The sequence below is a fragment of the Coenobita brevimanus genome, chromosome 13 (assembly GCF_032717465.1).
Source record: "Coenobita brevimanus isolate Jiangsu-jjx chromosome 13, ASM3271746v2, whole genome shotgun sequence".
Taxonomy (NCBI): domain Eukaryota; kingdom Metazoa; phylum Arthropoda; class Malacostraca; order Decapoda; family Coenobitidae; genus Coenobita; species Coenobita brevimanus.
In genome coordinates, this window is record NC_136966.1 from 57,236,356 (window position 1) to 57,257,710 (window position 21,355).

Genomic DNA, 21,355 nt, shown 5'->3' on the forward strand with positions numbered 1-21,355 from the left:
TTTTACCTGTTCATTAAAAGAGTGTCTTCCATGAATTGCATAATCTTGACAAGGATAAGAAGAATAAAGTGAAAATGACATTACCACTGTGAGTAGAGCCCCTCCAACTTGTGGAGTATGTCCTGAGCTGATGAAATCTTCGTATATTAGCCAGAATCAGTTACAGACTACCTGTCCATCCTCTGATAGAAGGGATTAATGGGGATTGCTTCTGATCTTTTCAACCAGCTGAATAAGTCATCTGACATTACGCAGATTGAAAATGAAGTATGTCCATGGGCTGAAGTGGTAATGGTTCATGACAACATCAGTATCAGGAAATTCTATAATTAATTACCTGAGTCAGCTCTGTACAATGCAGATCCCAAAATCTGAATTGCAGATTTTCAAAAATATCAGTTTGCTAAAGAATTTTAAGAGAATCAGTTTACTTGTATTGAAGGAAAAATTGGAAAGCATATATTTATCACCAAAAATACTCCTGATTTACTTTCCAGGGTCACCATTAGGTTTAAAAAGTGCTACAGTAGCCTACAGTTAGCCAGGCTAGCTTAAGCTGAACTCAGTTTGATGCAAGAGGCTGAGTTCCCCAGTTTTTGTTCTTTGATACTCTTCCTGCATAAAAAAACATATTATTATTCATTGTCAGATTTTCATGCCAGAACTCTAAAAAAAAAAAAAAAAAAAGCTTGATTGTAATATAATAATTCATAGCACAGTGATTACTGAAGAGAATGCCAAGGAGGAGGATATTAATGACAGAATTCCAGTTTTTCAAAAGTCTCTTAATCCCAGCCATTTGGATTATGGGTATTGCACTGTACTACTTTGGTTTTCATTAGGTCATTATCCCAACCCCTATTACAGTGGAACCAAAATTTTGACTGACTGGACCATAAAACTACTTGTAAATGAGCTGATACACAGACAGTGACTGTAAGTTGTAAAGTAAAGAGTAACTTACCATTCCTGAGGCTTTGCTAGAGTGCATCCATATTTTCACTTTCAGTAGCCTCATGAATCCAAGTCTGATGTGCTGTTTGTCTGTTTGTGGCTGAGCAACCCGACTGGCTTGCCCTGACTCTGACCTGTTTTTTCTCTCTCCCGGTTTATCTCCTTCGCAGCCTTGCTTGGGGATCGTAGGTGCCGGTACATAAATGGAGTCCCAGTTCACTTGTGCGATAGGTTCGCTCCTCCCTAACTCAGTGCGCTAAAATGGTAAGACAAGCAAGAGGAGGGAGACTCGAGTGCAGCATCCATGGATATAGCCGTCTCACGCCAAGCCTCTTATTGTTTCATGCTCATTTGTTTCGGACTTACAATTGTACAAGCATTTTCAAGCTTAGTTTTGTTCTTATATTCATCTCATAATGGCAGCTGACAGTTGTAGTGTCATGTAGTTGCCATTGGCCTCTGGACAGCTGTATCTTGAAACTTATCAACAGGTGTGCAGAGACCATTTAATGCTGCCATGTAAATTTGATAAATTGCTGCAGCTATCAATATAATAAGCGGATCAGTCATACTCTTTAGTCCTGTACAGAGATAATACATTGACTGTCAGTCAGCTGTGTAGTGAAGGTGTGTATGTGTTTGAGGCTCAGTCACTGTAAAAATTAGAGATCTGATATTGAGTCAAAGGAAAAGTGAAGCCTTCAAGGAATGCAGCTGATGAGATGAAGCTACTAATAAAATGTATCAGTTGAGTTTCTTGATGTCATGTTTTTCCTTTGACTCAGTTACACATATACAGTATATATATATATATTTGTACCGTAGGAGACCAGCCAGACATAGAAAAAAAAATCGTAGAGTAGACGGGAAACCATGCTAAAAGTCCTGCAGTGCTCGGGTTAGTGTGTTGTGTATAATGCTTTCCACAGTAAAAGGAGAATTATACTGTACGTGTTTGCACTTAAATGCAAAGGAGAGTATATATATACATATATATATATATTTATTAAAGCGGTGTTTATCACATCTTATTTTTGCACCCAGAGCAAAGAGAAAGATATTTAAAGCAGTGTAATCAGTTTCCATAGTAATTCTCTGTTGAACCGAGAAATGCTGTCCGTATATCTAAACACCTCGTATCTCAACCTTCCCTATGTGTCTGCCTCTCCATGTTGACCATAACAGTACTTGTATAATCTTAGACACATTGCCACCTCCTATATGTCTTGTCTTACCATTTGCACTTCATTAGCTGACTAATTTGACATTTTTTTCTTTCTTTTTTTTTTCTTTCTTTTTTTTCTTTTTTTTTTTTAGTTTGCAGTTGGATGAAGGCTGTTGGTGGAGTGTAGTAGAATGCATATATACTTTTCTTATTTATTTTTACATGGTATATCTGTGTGTGATGTCGCATGATCCTAGAGCAGATATGTTCTTTAGCCACTAAAGTTTTTATTAATTTTGCAGATGCCTGTATCGAAAGCAGTACTTGAATGTACTAGTTGCTAGTTACTACATGCTACCTCTAGTTGTTCTGTAGCATGCATAGCCAGGCCTCATGGAAACAGATAGTCGGTAATATGGGGAGCATCACTGAGGGAGCCAATTAGGGTTGAATGTGGGGAGTATCACTTATTTTCAGTCTTAATGTTATTAATAGAATGTTGGATCTGTCATTGGATCATAAATAATTAGCACTTTGGGTTGGAAATTGAGGTGGAATGGTGATGATGATGGTGGTGGTGGTGGTGGTGGTGGTGGATATTAATAATGAATGTGTTATAGGAAAATATTTGGTAATTTGAAGACAGCAGATTGTGGTATGGTTTTAGTTGTATGTGAATTCATTTCTTAACTTATCAAGATTATTGCAATATTTGCATGGCTGTTTCATCTCTAAGAGTGCAAGAGGCTTTCTTTGGCAAGTAATGGATGTAATATACAATACACTATACTGTATATGGACTAATGAGGCAGAGAAAAGGTAAAAATTTGATACAATAGTTGCGATAGTTGGAAAATGGAGGTGATGATGTGAGAGCTGTTGTCAGATGGCACTGTATGAGTGATACAGTGGGTTTGCAATAGACATACTACCTGCCGGTTGGTAATATGTGATGACATCTGCATACTTTAGCTGAAATTATTCAGTCTCCCTGATAAGCATCAACACAGCTCACAAAAGTATGACAGGGTAGTTATTGTTATGTCCAATCAATCCTCCAGCTCTTTTTTGCTCCATCAGGAGCAAATAAAGCCTAAAGAAAACTGTTCAGTTCAAGTATTGAAGGTAAAGTTGCAGTCATTACTGTAACTGTACTGAAAGGTATATAATTAGTAAAAAGAGTGCAATTCATGTGCATTCTCTGCAGTAGTACATCCATACCTGAAGTGTTAGCCAAGCACATTCCCCTCATTATAACAAAAATGTACCTTTTTTTTTTTTTTTTTTTTTTTTTTTTTTTTTTTAAGGTAATACTAACCCTCTTTGTATGCAATGACTTGTTTGTTTTACTCTTATTACAGTACTTTCCGACAATTATGTTAATTTTATGGGAGACCTTGTTTAATAATGGTATTATTAGAACCCAATCTGACCTCTTAAGTTCTGAATGCCTCTCAGAAGCTGAGTAAAATCATGTGATGGCAGCAAGAATAGTTTTAAAATATCAACATTGTGGAAGGGTTAATATAATTTCCAGTTATTATTTGTCACAGAGATACATGGCCATGTTTACCTAATGTCTGGATGAACGGGAATAAAGTCCGGAGATGGTGAAATGCTTACAATATTTTTATAGCAATAGTGCATACTACAGATGTACTTATAAGGTCTTTTTGTACAGAAACTTCACCTGGTTTTCCACCTTGACCACTCAACGTCAGCTCTCAGGATTTTTTTTTTTTTTTTTTTTTTTTTTTTTTTTTGGTGCCTCTTTATCAATTAAATTCTGGTAAAATTGTAAGAAAAAAAAAAAAAAAACAGCTAGACCATGGCTAACCTCAGTATGGATGTTCCTTAACCCCCTTCAGTTCAGTGATGTATTTTTTATTTTATTCTTGCTATCCTCAGACTCCTCTCTAAACTGAGGGGAAATTTTTTGAACTGGATAGGTTAGATATAGCCTCTGTAAGTCCATACAGTATGAGATCTTTTATAAGTTGAATATGAGATGTAGCAAGAAAGCTTTAATTACAGATTATCTAGTTGAAGAGGTTAACTTATGAGTCTCAGAACATGTTTTTTATATTAGTCTTGTCATCTCCAGGGTTTTTTATTTTCCCATAATATAGAGAGTGAAGTGGAGGAATTAGGTAGGTAAAAGTAAATAAGAATAAACTAAAAAGGACATCACTCAGATTCAAGGGATTAAGAGGAAGCATGACATCATTCAGTTTGATTTATTAGTTGAGGGTCCCTCTGAATTTGGCTGATGTATGTTGTAGCAGTGTTGGTATTGCCTGGAGGTGACAGTATGAGGTACCTGATAGTTGTGTCACTCCTGTCACTCTTGTGCCCCATAATGATGTTGGATTGCATTTGTTGCAGCATTATTCCAGTAAGCATATTTGTGTTTTCTTTAGTTTATATTTTTGCAGCCTGGAAGTCAATGTATGCTTGAATGAGGTGTTTGTTCTTAGATGCAGTGTTTTAGGTTCTATACAGAATTATGTGCTCATTCTTGTTGCAGAGTCTGACGATCAGCTATTGCATTACTCAATAGCTCAATATTAATTTCTTCATTATCAGTCTCCTAGTGTCGTCGAGGTCATGTTATCAGTAATAGTTTTATGCTGGAAAGTATAAAGGATGATGTAAGATGCAGGGTGTGCCAGTTAATATCATAGTTGCACCATTTGTATAACATTTCATGAGTGGTCACAGAAGTGTTTGTGTTGATTTGAAGACTGATTGTAAATGAGCTGAGACTTGATGTCTAAATGTGCATGGGTCTTGTTAATTTGCCCATTATAAGGCTCTGTGTGGCTGGCTTCTCCACAACAAGGCATTTATGGCATTATTGTGTTCATGATTTAGCTTGAAATATTGTCACATCTTATTTGTGGGGGAGTTTTAGCATTTGTTTCTCCATCCTTGATTACCAGTATTATTATACTTACCAAAAAGTAGTTTGCTCAGCATCCCATGGATCCAGTGATTATTACTGCTACAGCAAACGTTTCATCATCATAGTTTGAAAGATTCTGTGTCTGTATGTGTGTGTGTGTGTGTGTGTTTTATTTTGGTAATAAACTGAAATTTTTAAAACATGACTGTTCCCTCTAATTATTGTTTCATTATATTAACATAATCATGGCTTAACTCTGACCCATTGTTTTGGGTACTGCAACAGCCATAGCAGAAGATACCAAATGATGAGGCCTCTTGCTGCAAGTTACTTGCTCCACCAGCTTGTAGAGTGTACTGAAAGGAAGAGAAGTATACCCATGTTGTGCTCTTAGTTTTATAATCTTCAGGGAAAAATGTACAGACAGAAACAGAAAATTTCTGTGAAGATAGACTATTTCAATGAAATTATTGAATTACAGGTACTGGTATTAGGTTTTACTATAGTGAATTGCATGTTATTATTCTTGCCTAGAATCCAAAAGAAACCTATGCTTAAAGTTTAATGATACAATGTTCTCGTGCATTTCAAATTTAATAGGTACCCCAAATCCTCACCAGATACAAATTCACAGAATCTTATTGACAACGTATGAGGGGACAAAACAAATTGGTACTGAGCAATCAAAAATATACCCTTTTTCTGTGTATATTTGGCCATTATTAGCTTAAATCAAGCTGTTAATGTGGTTTAAAGTTGACCTGTGATATAAAGGTGGCTCATACTATTATTCTTGTTTGAATAATTATTATTATTATTATTTTTTTATTCAAAAAATTCTGAGCATTTTTACCTCGGATTTTTATCATCAGTTAAGCTATTGATGTTGAGTTTTGTTGTATGTATGAATGTGCATATGTCTGTGTATGGTATATATATATATATATATATATATATATATATATATATATATATATATATATATATATATATATATATTCATGTAACAGTCTCTGAATCCTGCACATGCAGCCATTGGGGACCCAGTAGTGAACAGTCTGAATCTAATCCAGATTGATGTCCCCTGAGGGAATGTTTTGGACTCATTTGATCTAATGCAATATCTTCATTACTGTGAATTATAGGTGGCAGGGTGTTTTATTCAGTGATGACATCATTATTTATTAATAAGAGTGCATGCACATGTATGTGCACAGGTATGTGTAATAGAGACTAGATTAATGTTCAGTGAGGGGGTGTTTTGGTTGCTTTTGTACTGATCACCATTGGCAGCAAAGCTGCTTTGCCTGCCCAGTAGGACAAACTGCTTTGCTAGTGTAGCTCATGAAGGCACATTTAAAAGTTATTCCTGTAATAAATTTTTAAGGTATATACACAGTATGTAAATTTGGGGGTAACTTTACATCATCAGTCAACCTTGTCCCATGGTAATCTTTCATGCCTGTGATCAAATTGAAGTTATGAAAATGTATTCTGTACCAAAAAGATATTTTTAAGTATAAAATTTTACAGAGTTTATACAAATTCAAGGAATTGCTCATGAAATGATACTGATGGTCACTGTTCAGCCTTACTGTGAGCCTAAAGTGTGTAAGATGCATGAGAGCACTGTAATTATTTTTGTATTTATGATAATTTTACAATATTCCTGATAGCATTATTCCTACTGCTAAAAATTCAATAGTAAGACTGAGAATATTTCAGGGGTGCTGAGTATGTGCTACCTATGCAGAATGAATCGAGTTACTATTTTCTGACTTGTGTAGATAGTGACTGAGTCATCTTGGGAACTATACAGTACTGTACTACATTGAGGCAAAGTTCACCTTATCTCTATCTTATGGGTGAGTTACAGTATTAATATCGTGACTCTAGGATTTACAGAAATCAGTACCACACTTGTATTCTCTTTATTGAGGAGAGGTTCAAATTCCATACCAACAGCATCCATTCTCATATACTATAACGTGGTACCATGAGCCTCACAGACCATTTACTCATGCACCACATTTCATTTACAGCTTCATACTGCTTATTATTATTTAGTGCATGTAATGTGTTCTTGTAGTGGGTCTCAGATCATTGATTGAATGTAAATACTGTATAATGAATTTTTATAATATTTTTAGATTTTGATGTGTAAGACATACAGTACATATTCAACTGTTAACAGCCATTTATTTGTATGTTTGTTGTTTAGTACCAACGAGTACAATACATGACATATTGTAGTACTTTACTGTGTATTACCCAAGGTTAGCATCTTATCTCTATTATTACTGTAATTGGTGCAATTTGCATTTTGCTATAAAATTACCATAACTTTGGACATCAGTAGGAACAGATGAAGGAGGATACCACCTACATAGTCTATGCATGTCCTAAAAGGCTACCAGTAACCTTTATTAAACTGACAGTATCATGAGAAAAAGTTGTAAGAGCTGTCCTATACTCAAGCATAAGCCTTTATTCCCATGAGTTAAGGAGGTTCCCAGCACCTTTCTCATGCTGTTTGTTTTTGCTCTTAGTGCATTAATATTGTCATGTATGTAATCTGTGTAATCTGTGTATACTTTGTTGATGCAAAGAATAAGTAAATGTTATACAAGAAAATGATGAGGAGTAATAAGTAAAAGAAGTTGTTAAGGAAGATGTGCAAGGGTACCTCCTAAGCTGATGAGAATATTAGCCATTATCTTACACACTTTTGCCAGACCACTCCACATAGATCAAATATGTCTGCCTAGAGAAAGCAGATACCTTTAAACAGTGTCATTCTTTACTCTAATCATCATTAATCCAAATTAAATATCATGGATATTTGTTATTTCAAAATTTTTATTTGTTCTTCACTGAAGGTGGTGGTTAATGATTAGTGGGCTTCTCTAATAAGTTTACCTCCAGGTTGGAATGAGGAAGTGGTAGTATTCATGGTGCCAAACACAAAGAAAGCTTGTACTATACTGTGAAACATTAATACAGACATTACTGAAGGGAAACTTGCATTGAACTCTCCTTTGTGTACCCATTCAGATAATCATCACGACAATCCTCAGTGACAAACTTGTGCTGATCAGTGTGAGCAACAGTGGCTAATAGAAGAGTTCAAAATAAGCTAAGTTTGGTGGGCAAGAACTTTCTCAATTTGCCAGCATGTAATTAGATGTAAAATTTGATGTTTAACCGAAACTCAAGAAGTATTTTTCCTCCATTGACCCAAGCAATATGGTAACTGTGTGTGAGCAGGCCATGTTGATTTTTTGCCAGCCAAGCCAGCACGGTGTATCAGAGGATGGTATTGTGAAAGGATCTGCTGAGAAAGTTGTGTGTTGATAAAAAGTGTTGACAGATATCATGTTAAAAGGTGTATAAAAATGCATTGCTTAAAGATCTTTGTGTTGTGAATATGTGTGTGTGTGTGTGTGTGTGTGTGTGTGTGTGTGTGTGTGTGTGTGTGTGTGTGTGTGTGTGTGTGCCGAAATCGTTTCTGCAGTTAAGAGTATGTTTCTATTGCCCTCATTAGCCAGTCAGATGGTAATGCATAATAAGAAAAGGGTGCAAAACATCTTGTTGCTGTTTGTTTGTGTCAGCATTTACCTAGTAATTATTCATAATTATGTCTTGCTGGTTTCTAAAGCTGGTCTTCCCAGTACAGCCACTGTTTTTCTCAGCTCTGCTGTGTGTAAGTACTGTGGTAATATCAAGCAAGTCTAGAGTTTACTAAATTGGACCTGTAACAGTCATACAAGGAGAATACTCATTCAGCGAAGTGCAGCTAACACAGATATGGCAGGATGACACTTCGGTTTACAAACAAAACCTTGTAACACAATTAACTCTTTGGGTGTGGATTTTAACCCTTCCAATTATTTTTTTTTTCTGGATGTCCCACATATGGGGGTTTGAGATATCCATCCATCCATTCATCATCCAATCTTACATTGCCCCATGAGGCGCGTAGGAGCCCGGGACTAGGCAGTTGGTCCCAAAATTTAAGATGAGATATAAAGATAATTGTTTTGATAAAATGTTCCACACCAAAAAAATAGACCATAATTTCCTAAGTAAAATTATATCTAACATAATGTAAAAAAAATAATAATAATAATGATTACCTGCATGGTGAGCTGTCAAAACCTGTGATGGTGGAACCTGCTCCACTGGCAGACGTATGCCATTCGGTATAATGATAAAGCTCTCTTCTTCTTCTTCTTCTTCTTTTTTTTTAATAGCACTTTCATTTTCCCTCGCTTTCATCTGACAACATAATATGAGTCATTAGACATTGCATCCATGAGATCCAAGTAAGCTGTCGCGGCATTGAGATATCTTATACAGCATGCCTCGACATACTTCTGGTACGTGATGAAAATAATAGACAATAAAATATTGTAGTTCTCCCGTGATGGTAACTCCTCAGTCTTGCCACCTCCTGTTACTGAACCACTATTGGGCCCCCAAGTACTGGCGCACAAATACAAAAAGTCCAGAACACTATATGTGCCACCTGATGGCTACAGACATTTCCCTAGCAGCATATCGATGTTCCACACGATGTGAAAGGGTTTAATACCCACTGATTCTTGGAAAATGTTATTTATCCATCAGAGTTTCATATCATGTGAGGCAGTGGAATATACCTGTATGTTGCAACCAAGAGCCCCCCCCCCCACCTCTCTCTATCTATATTTTTTTTTTTTTTTTTTTTTTTTTTTTTTTTTCTCCCACACATTGGATCTAAAGATTAGAGCAGATTGTTATACATATTGCAAAATGCACATACTGCACCAGTGAATTAAGCTGAAGACTTAGCAGTATAGTAATTGAATACCCTTAACCGCATGCCTGCAACAAATTAGAACTCTGGCATGCTTATGAAAAAGACTGTAAAAAAAGTTATAGTAGTTCCTGTATGCAGCACATTTAAGTATTATAATACAGTGATCCCTTTTTTATCGGGCACTTGGTTATAGCAGTTTTCATTGTCATTGCAAGATGAAAATTTGCACTCCTGCCCTTATCGCACACCTGAGCTGGTTTCTGCCGACAGTGATGGTGCAGTGTATGGTTTGTGATGGTTTTGAGGGATTCAAATTTGAAATGCAAATTGAGGAGTTAATCCCAGGTGGTAGAGGCCAGTAACTCCAACCCCTTACCCGGCCCATCTCAGGTCTTTGTATGTCGCATGTTTTTTCCTTTACTGTGTCCATTTTAGTCTATTAATCTAATCATGCCTTTATGTGTTTTGTATACATACCATAACAGCATATTTGTATTTAGTGGATTTAAATTTTTGTAAAAGGGAAAATTTTGGGCTTATGCTTTGGATGTCTGATACCAATTAGGATAAATCTCATAGGTTCTGTGGTTTCATTATCATGCACCATGTTCAGTACCAGTTATGCATGATAACCAAGGGATCACTGTATATCCAACAAAGAGCTCCATAATATATCCAACAAATATACTGGGTGTACTTTTGTTGTGCTGTAGCAAGGAAAATATCAGGTATCTGGACTACATTAAAAATTAAGTAATTGCCTATGATGCAGTGAATATGATACGGAAAAAAATGACAATACTATATATATAAATATTGCATTTGTTAAGTATTAGATAAGTTCTTTAAAAATATTAATGTGGCAGCTAAACTTAATTAAAGAGGTTACACAAATCCAGTTAAACAGTCATACAAATAAAATACATACCAGAAAGAGACATGCAGTAAACACATAGCATATAGCTATAATGATTTTTTTCTGTCAAGTATTTTTGTTGTACAGCAGTATGAAATCGTAAATGATCTATTTTTTATTTGACTATAATGTGCATGACTATATTTGTATTTGAATGTAAATGGTACTTGTTGCAGGCAGAAGCCACTTCAGCGTATTTTGATTAATTGAATATCCTTACTCTGTGTTGATAGCTTTCTTACCTTTTTTCAATTTCCGTTTCTTTGTTGTGGATCCTTCCCACTGCATTGTAGCAATACAGGTAATGGAATTTGGCTTTGGATGAGTTCAGTGATGATGGAGTGTCTTTTATCAGAGAAGTGACAATGATGTCTTGCATCCGGTAATCTTGTGGTTAAAATGCCCAAGTCAGGGTGACAGTCTTGCATAGGTTCGTTCCCATGAGATGAGTGGAGGTTTTTAAATCACATAATGCCATCAAGGGAAGTTAGGCTGGTAATATACACTAAAATGTACTGGACAGCATTGCCCGAGCCTTGGTCTGCCACACCTCAGAGAGTATGGGATTGCCAGGTACTCGTACAAGATCACTGACTGGTGGCACATACTGTGGACAGAACTTAGGTAGAGGAGGCTGTTGTTATTGCCCCAGACTCATCTCAATGTGAACCTGGTGAACTGCAGTATGAAGTTGCCCTTATGCAGTTCATCATCATGTTTTTAAGGGATAGTGACAGATGTGAGGGATGTTTGTGTAACCAGGTAGCAAAGTTACCTGATTGATACCACTGCTAAGGCATCCTGCTCCAATACCAGTGAGTGAAGGTGCCACCAGTATACAGTTATTGCTGAATGTTGGGTGCCTGTTGTACTAGATTATGAATGTGGCTGGTCCTGGTGTCAGTATTTATACTCCAGTAGGCAGCTTTAATCAGTATTTAAAGTATTAATGGTTTGCAGCCCCATTTGCCATTGGAGGGCCCCGGCCCCAAATCCATAAAGGTGTGCCAAAGTATTATTTAAAGTCTTTGCCTGCCTGTCTGTGTTTGGGTCTATTGCTCACTTCTTATTGACAGGGTTCTATATGTTAAGGATGATTAACTCTTATTTTATTCATTGATATAGTTTATTCTCTTAGTTTCCTTAAAAGTTATCCTTAAGGTCTTCCATACAAGCAAATGTAAATGTGGACCATATTTCAGTTTTTCTGATAAGTATACTCTCCTGTATTCCATCCCTCCCAGACTGTAACAGAGTTCGTGGTACTGTATATGTAAAAACCTATTTTTTCAGTCATAGTTGTTTATGGCATATTGAAAAGGAAGACAAAGCCTGTAATCCATCACAGCACACAGGCACAATGAGGGTGATGAATTCATCTCAGCATAGACATAACTTGAGGAGAGAAGTGCTGTAATTACAGCATTCTTTGAAAATATTTTTTGGCTCATAAAGTATAACCACACTGTTGGTGGAGCCCCAGTGGGTGGTCTTCAGATGGCCACTGCCTCCACCCTTAGGGAAACTGTGCCCTTGAGGGCATAATCCTCATTGTAATCTAATGCTTATTCTTGCTGAAGCAACAGAAAAATTTTTGTAGTTTCCAGTTTTTTACATAATGAAGTTACAGGACTTTTCTCAATTTATGGGTGTGCTGTGACAACTGTAAATTCTCCATTGTCATTGCATTTGTGTACTATATGGAGTGTGGGTGTGGAGTCTTTGCTTCTATTTTTTAGATGCTCCATGACTTCATAACAAAGGAAAAATTATTATTTGAGTACAGAATAATGTGTATAAATGTTGAGTTTGTTAGTTGATATACCATTAATATACAGCACAGTGGTTATTACAACTTGTGGTATACTATATGATTGGCATTTGCAAGTTGGTAGGCACCAGGATGGGTACTGAACTGTAGACATCAAAAATTTCCATGCTGAAGATGAACCTAGACATTCAGTGAACATATATATATATATATATATATATATATATATATATATATATATATATATATATATATATATATATATATATATATATATATATATATATATATATATATATATATATATATATATATATATATATATATATATATATATATATATATATATATATATATATATATATATATATATATATATATATATATATATATATATATATATATATATATATATATATATATATATATTATATACAGTGAGTGCTCACATAACTCGCAAATATTGTACCTGGAAGATCCCGCTTTATGATAATTCTTTGTTATAGGGCCATATGTTTACATGTTGAAGAGTTTCATGGTATCCAAGCCAGCCCCAAGTTCACCTTTTGGGTCAATTTTCATTTTTTTTTTTTTTTTTCCAGGACATTTACATACCTAATAAAGACCCATGACATACAAACACTGGAAGATTCCTCAATTTGAATGGAAGAGGTTGTGGGCTTGCTGGGAAGAGGTGGAGTGGGGTTCTGTGGCCAAAAGAAAAGAGCAAAGATCACACAGAGCGTGGGGAAAGGGTAGGCTTAACTGGGGCAGGAATGCTCAGCAGACCGTGACAACACTCCATGCAGACACGTGGTAGCCATATGTCACAGACTGATGCAACCTGTGCTGTGACCATCACTGGCCGTGTTATGTCTGTTCCCACCATGTTATGACCCTAATTTGCGGCATTATGACTGTTTGAACCATAATTTGGGGCCTCTGGCCGCGTTATGTCTATTGTCGCTGCTTAGTATGGTTCTTTAAAAAATGGGCACCTACCTCTGCCTGTGTAATGTCTATCATTTTCATGTTGTGACTAAATTTTGGCATCATATTTTGCCTTCCATGTTATGTGAGTTTTGCATTGTAGGATCACCCGTTATGTGAACACAGACTGTGTATCTATCTATCTATATATCTATCTATCTATATATGCTTGTTTGTTCATTTCATTTTTAAAGGCTCCGGCATGCTTGCATGTGTCAGCTTTGGTCATAGCTGTCCATGCTGCATGATATCTGGCAGCCTTCCTATTCAGTCCCTTAGTTCTCATGTCACATTCATTGACCTCATCTCAGGTCTTTTTTGGTCAGCTGCTTGCAACCCTTCCCCTGACATTCACACATTCTCACCTTCTGTGCACCCAATTGTCATCCTCCATCCTCTCAACATGCCCAAACCTTCTGTATACTCCTCTTCATCATAACGCCAATATATTGATGTACCGACGAGGCGATTTGTTTGTGGCCACCCCAAACGGGATTAAGGCGTCTGGCAATAGATAGATAGATAGATAGACCATCCTTCCCCTCAATTCTACAATTTTAATTCCAGTTCCCCTATTCCCAGCTTCGAATTCAAGGATGCACTACACATCTATCTAATCATTGTCATTTCTTTAAGTTTTAGTCTACAAATATCCTCTTCCTTTATAATTATACAGTACATATAAACAAAGAATTGTATCAGAAGCATATACAGAATGTTAGGTTATATTATGAATAATTTTGGTACAGTGTGTTATTGCACAATGCAGGGTGAGTTACTGGAAATCATTATCTTTAATTATTTTCAGTTTTCTGTCTGCTTTTCACGTGGTGTGGTTCAGATGGGTTCACCTGATAATTACCTCAAGATTAGAGCATTGATAAATTCAGCATTGTAATGGTGACAAAGGCTGTACTAAGTATACTGTACTTTACAGTACAAGTTGTTATTGTAGGGGATTCCCTTTATTTATATGATTATTTTTGTGATTTTATTCCCCAGCTCTAGGTCATTTAATCCCATGTTATTTTAATGTATTACATATCACATACTTTTAAATTAACTCAAGTGAGAAGATCAGTTTTGACATGCAACATGTACAGCAGCTTAATACTGTAGTGCACAGTACAAAATGAGGCTTATTACCATTATTATTATTAGTAGTAGTAGTAGTAGTAGTAGTAAGTAGTAGTAGTAGTAGTAGTTTTTTTATTGATGATGATGTAGAATTGAGACATCATCATCATTATTATTGTTATTAACATTTATTTATGAGGCTTGTTACAGTTATTATTATTATTATTATTATTATTATTATTAGTAGTAGTAGTAGTAATTAGTAGTACAGTAGTAGTTTTTTTATTGATGATTATGATGATGTAGAATTGAGACATCATCATCATTATCATTGTTATTAACATTTATTTATTAATTTATTATTATTATTTATTATTATTATTATTATTATTAATTTATTTATTTTTTAATTGGAAAATATCATTATTGTCTGATGTGTAAAGTTATGAGAGATGTTGAACATGAGAGACATTTTAGTGCATATCCTTTTCATTTATTTTTTATTTTATTTTATTATTATTATTTTTTTTTATGTTCTTTTCCAGCAGCACATTTATGAGTGAATGAGCTGTGCGATCTAGAGGTGAATTAAAGGAAAGTATGAAACTCGGGTTTTGGAAAAAATATACACTAAAATGAATACAGAGTGAAAATGGGATAGATGTTGTATGTAACAGCATTATAGCGTTCCTGTGATCTACCTTAGGTGTAGGAAAAGAGGGGTGAGGGTTTATTGCTTATCCCCTTGTGTTTTTGTGTATTTTTTGTATTTTGTACTAAGCCTTTTTCCCCACCTAATGGATTATATAGCTATTTAGATGCAGTCGTGGTCACTCATGTAAAATATATACTATTTACAAGTATAAGAAGCCAGGTGATGTTAAGTAGTGCTCAGATGTTGACTGAAGAAATATATTCCAGTTTTCACATTACAAAGAGAGATTGGAAACATAAGTGGGGTAAAACAAAGGAAGCTTACCTTGTGTGATATGAAAAAAATTGGAGTTTTAATACCTAACATGTGCATGAAGCAAAGGGTGCAGAGTGGGATGGACAGTATGGAAAGTGAAAAAGTACAGCAGGATAAGAAAGTGTCATGAATACTGATTTGAAAGAATGATGGTAGAATGTAAGTGAAGGTAACGAAGGTATTGTATAATGTTGTCACATTACCAACACAAAGTCATGGTAAAATTGGAACAAATGCCAGGAGTTAGGGTTATATTATCATGTGCATATGAAACTGCATGAAAGAAGAGGTAGTATTATGAATGGTGATGTGAAAGTAGATGTATCAGGTCTGTAGCTGAAGCGTAAGAATCACTGAGAATAGTAGAATGGCTGGAAGGATGTGTGATAGCAAAGTGGATGATTAGAAGGAGGACACACCACAGATGAAATGGAGGGACATAATTGAAAAGAACATGCCAGAGTTTGCATTGAAGTGGAGTGAGGGACCACAGCTAAGCCAGGCTGAAGTTGCTTGGAGGTTTTTTATTTTTATTTTTTTTGAGGTTAGCATTTACTATACAGGGATGTAACCAGACATTCCTTTTCCACACCCTCTCATATTCAGCCTATCAACCTTTACCAAGTTACTTTTCCAGTGTTTGCTTTTTATCTAATTTTTTCTTCACTTATTAACTTACAGTACTTTTCGATGTAAAATTAAGGATACTTTCTTTAGGGACTCAGGAAAAATATAGGCTTTATGAACTAAATAATCTACTGGGAAATGTTCCTTTTTTATTATTTTCCTCAAAAGCTGTCATCTCTTCAAACCCATCATCTTCAGTGTGCAGAATTCCCTTGTATAAATAATTATAATGTTTCAATACCTATTATATTTAGTGCTCACTTTTATGGATAAATATATGAGGTACCTGAGTAGAGGCATCTGGTTTCTTGCACCTTGTGTGAGGTGTAGGAGCGAATGGTTTGTAATTACAGTATAGGGATAATGTATAAATCCTCCTATATTCCATGCCAGCCAATTTGTCCATAGATTCACACCTTTGCCAAACAGTTCTCTCTGATTGGCTAAGGTAATTTTCATCTTGATTATAAAATGGTGGGCTCTGTCACTGGGTGTATTCGTGCTCATTCGTAAATTTCATGCCGACTTTCTACGAGTCTCCAAGTGCGGCTTAGAGGGTGCAACTGTGTGGACAAGTTGGATGGTATGGAGTATACCGTTTTCTCCATCTGACAGTGAGAAGCATACCTTTAAGAGCATCTTGAGCATTGGATCCCTTGTGTACAGTTTGTTATGATCCATGCAGGACTGCTGTAGCTGTGAAACTGATGATGCACAGAAAGGACAAAATGATGGTAGGGAGTGTTGCAGGATGATGTAGTTTTCAGCATGGAAAAACTTTGATGGAGTACTCGTACACAACTGTTGGAAACTGTATTATATGTGTAAATTGTGGTCAGTGCCAGTGTAAAAAGAAACAGAAACAGGTAGTGACTTTGACAGACAGTTGGGTATAATGACTTGTACAGTGTAATTTTTATTATTCTTGTTTCATATTATAGTCTTGCGTGGCAGTATTTCGTCGACAGAGAAATGATAAATGTGTGTTTCATATGAACGGGTTTCGAGATTTGTTTCCAAGCATATCTCGTAACTGCTCCTTACCGTATATATTTTACTCTCAAAAGTTGGTAATTTCATGGCAGTATTATCTTTTCCTTTCTCCTCACATAAGAAACTCTCAGATGAATGCGTCTTGATTAATTCAACTGCATGTTTGTGTGTGTTGGTACGTGTACATACTTGTTAGAAATTAACCATTTTTATTCGATGAAGTGAAGATGATGACTGTGCAAGGAATCTAACCTAAATTTGTGGCATTTGCACTGTCCTACCTTGGCATAGTCAGCAATGTATGAACATAGATATTTAATAATCATATTTATATTCAAACTGTTGATCCATGTGTATGAGATATCCTACCCTTATAGGTGTGTGTATGATTCTTCATTGTAATGGTTAATGGCAAGCCACTCTACCAGGAACTTCAGTTTACATCTCTGTTTGTGTTTGTTTAAGGTAGCACACAGAGAGCTTGCCAGTTTACAACTTACACATATGTAGGATATTGATATTGCTCTTTGACCCCATCAGTCTGATATATTTTCATTTGTTTTTATCACCAGGTGTTTTTATTCAGCTCAGGGATCCTTTTCAGAGTGGAGAGGACAAATATAACTTTCATGAACCACCATTGCCAGAGATCCCCCTTAAAGTTGATAAAAATCATCTGACGTTAGCCTAATCAGAGTGAAAAGTTGTCATCATGTTGTAGGGGTAGCACTAAGTTGCATACATACAGACAAGGGTTCATTCATCCATGTCCATCAGTATTTCATTGTCTTTGCCTCACATGACACACTAACCCACTAAGGCACATTACTGCATACGTGGAGTGATCACATTTGTGCACCAATAATCAGCTAGCTTAGATGCACCAGAACTGACTGTGCTCTGATATGTTTTCCCTGACAACTGCGAGTGGCAGTGATGGGCGTTGGAGTGGTCAGCCTAAAACAAGCTTAATCTCTGTCAATTTTTTTTGCTCTTTGTTTTAATTGGCAGCTCATTTCACTTGATTTCCAGTTTAGCTTTATCTCATTTGCTACCTTTTGTTTGAAGGAAGACTACTGAACCTGAAACTTAAAATATGTGAAAAAGATTATTGTGATATTGTTTTATTTGCTGAGTTACACTCCAGCCTCTCTCACTTGATTAATGTCTAGTCATATCTTAAATAGGAAAAAAAAAAATATATATATATATATATATATACACTATATATATATATATATATTAAAGCAGCCCAGGCAAATGAACTAACAGCTGCAGGGTGCCACCTTGAGGTAAGTCCCTGTGTTGTGGCAATGCCTGCCTGCCTCCCCCATCTTGCTTGTCTCACAGCGTCACAGAACACCGCCTGCATGACACTCCCGCTTTTTTTTTTTTTTTTTTTTTTTTTTTTTTTTTTAAGTCATTCATGTAGTCTGGATACAGCAGGAACCTTTTGTAGCATCACTCACTTGAGGCAGCACATAGTACACTTGCACAGTTTGCTGTAAATTTGCCACACATCTTAAGGTTCAGTGTTTATTTATTTATTTATTTATTTTTTCTTCAACCATTATACAGTAGGGAGTGCATGACTTGTAGCTGGAGTTTGATTAGTGAAATTAGATTAGGTTGGAGTATGTTTACACACTTAGAGAAACTAATTGTACGTTAGAAAATTGTGTATGAAAGATTTTTTTTTTGTCATCAGAGTATAATGGTTTTTAGCTGACCTTCAGTAAAGTTTGGCTGTTTAGTAGATGATTATTAATGAAGTCTAGAAGTACACTAGTCATGTTTTTAGGTGGAGATATATGCTTTATATATGCTTTGTATCACTGCTGTAGATGCCTTGTAAATGTTTCTTTAAGCACATAGCTACCATATCTGGCACACACACATTATAGTGTAACTAATGTGAGGAGAGTCCCACACTTACCATATAAAGGGACATATTTGCCACTGATCATTATGATTTGTGGTAAGTGTGCTTCCACGTAATTTACATATAGAATAGTGTGGGTTTTCATCACTACCAATGGCTGTTGAAAGCCAGAGCTCTTGCTGCACTGGAATGCCCTGCTAACAGTTTATGTAGCACCACACCATGACACAAAAACTCTCAATACTGACTGTCCCCGGCTGGGTTGTCACCACCAGAGCTCACAACAAACTGCACCTCAGGAAAACCAATTGTAAACAAATGTAAGAGAGGAAGTACTGTAATTATATCTCCTAGTGTGACGGCTGTTCCCCTCCTGTCTCAACCCTCCAACCAAATAACTTGTGGTTTGATAATACCCGGTAATTTTTAACTAGAGCACATTACTCTAAATGTACGGTAATAAATACGTAGATAAGAAAGTGAAAGTTTACACACTATTGCACAACTAAACTTCATTCTTTGGAGCAGAAGATATGAAGCGATGTAAATGAAGGAATGAAGGAATAATGGTTGGAGGGTTGAAACAAACTGGTGTTAGTGTTGTTTAGCGAGGCGGTAGACAGGCATTGCCACGCCCCCCGGACAGACAGTATGAGACAGTTTATATTCTGACTGGTGGTACCATCTCAGCCTTTTGTTGTCCCTCATTCCTTAGGCAAAGCTGCAGTTTGTAGTTTAGTGGTTTTATTTTATTTGCTGGTTAAATTTAATTTCCCAGTTGTTTTTGTTAATAGTGATTTGTGGTATCATGTGTCTGATTACTGGGTATCTGTTTTATTTATCTCCATTCATTTTCTTTTCTTTTAATATGACTTCCAGATTACATTCATACTGTACTGATGCAGTTTTATAAATTGTACATTGTTTTGATAAGCTTAATACACATTGAATCTTTTTATCATTTATATCATTGGTAAAATGAGTGAAATTTTGTTTTTATGAGTTCTTAGAACTTTGTTTCATCTGTCATCTACTGTTTCTGTGTTTGTTCATTTGAGACTAGGAAACCAGGATGCTACACAATTTTATTGTAATGTTTAAAAGCAGGAGCAGTGGTTTAATGGTGGCTGCCTTCCAGGACATGAGGTCAGTTGCAGTAAATATTTCTGGAAAGGTCATAGATTACAGCTGCCACCAGATAATTATACTGTGCTTCATTATGGCTCATATAAAGCACCTGGTTGGGAATGCATGAAAGTGTTGGATTGGGCAAATCCATTCTTTAAATACCAGTCAGCAGTTTTTGGTGTTTATTTTGGTTTGCTTTGTTTGTTTATTTGTTTTTTCTTATTTGCAGATAAATATGTTTTTCTCATGCTGTGAATTTTGTAAATGTTTGACCACACATTATATAGTTTAGGCCACATACAAATATGTACCTTGACCTGCCAAACATGAAAACATATCAGTATAAACGTTTGTTACTTGAAAATTTTGGTGTTTATCCTGTAAACAAGATACAATATGATGAAAGGTGTATAATTTTATGTTTTGCATGATCTTATATATATTTCTGCTACTTTTATTATGCTCAAATACTGTGCAGAGTTGTAGGAGCATAGATGTGTTTTTTACATATTGCTGGTGCCATATTTAGTCTTCCAGATTTCTGACCATTGTATTCACTTCTCACTGAATTGACAGACATTCATGTAGGGAAGTGGGTTGCTTCTCGTTGCCTCATAAGTGTACATACATCATACATTCCAGTACATTCTGAGCCCATACCTGCATGATCACTCAGCCTGGGAAGCGCTTCTGATAGATACAGACTGAGAGCAGTATGATGTTGGACAAGTGGTAGATATGTAAAAGCAGGGAGTAAAGTTTGCCTAGTATTTCGTCTCTACATCACACCTCCCATTGCTGGATAATATTCCCAAGCTGAGAGGCGTGGCATGTATCTCTTCCCATAGATGATTCTCTTTGATATAATTCATCAGGGAGGAATGTGACGGACACGCTTTAAGTGTGACATAGACGCAGTGGAATAACAGGCATACTCTTGCCCCTGACTGTACAATTGCTTCCTCCCCAAACCCCCGAATGTATAACCTCTCGTAGTGACACAAGCAGTGCCCATAGTAATATTAAGGTTGTTTGTGTTTTATTGTTTTCTCTTATTTTTAGAAGATGTGAAAATTTCAAAGATATTTTCTATATATTTAAAAGTCAGTATAAGCTGGTGTTAGTTGAAGAATTTAATATTTGATCATTGCAGTCTTTGATATAGTCATGGGGTGC

At 35.9% G+C, this 21,355-nt stretch overlaps 1 protein-coding gene across 2 annotated transcripts in view; it reads left to right on the forward strand.

Moving 5' to 3' along the window:
- Cdep (Chondrocyte-derived ezrin-like domain containing protein) overlaps window positions 1-21,355 on the forward strand; it is a 182,112-nt gene that overhangs the window by 144,834 nt on the left and 15,923 nt on the right. The window lies entirely within an intron of this gene.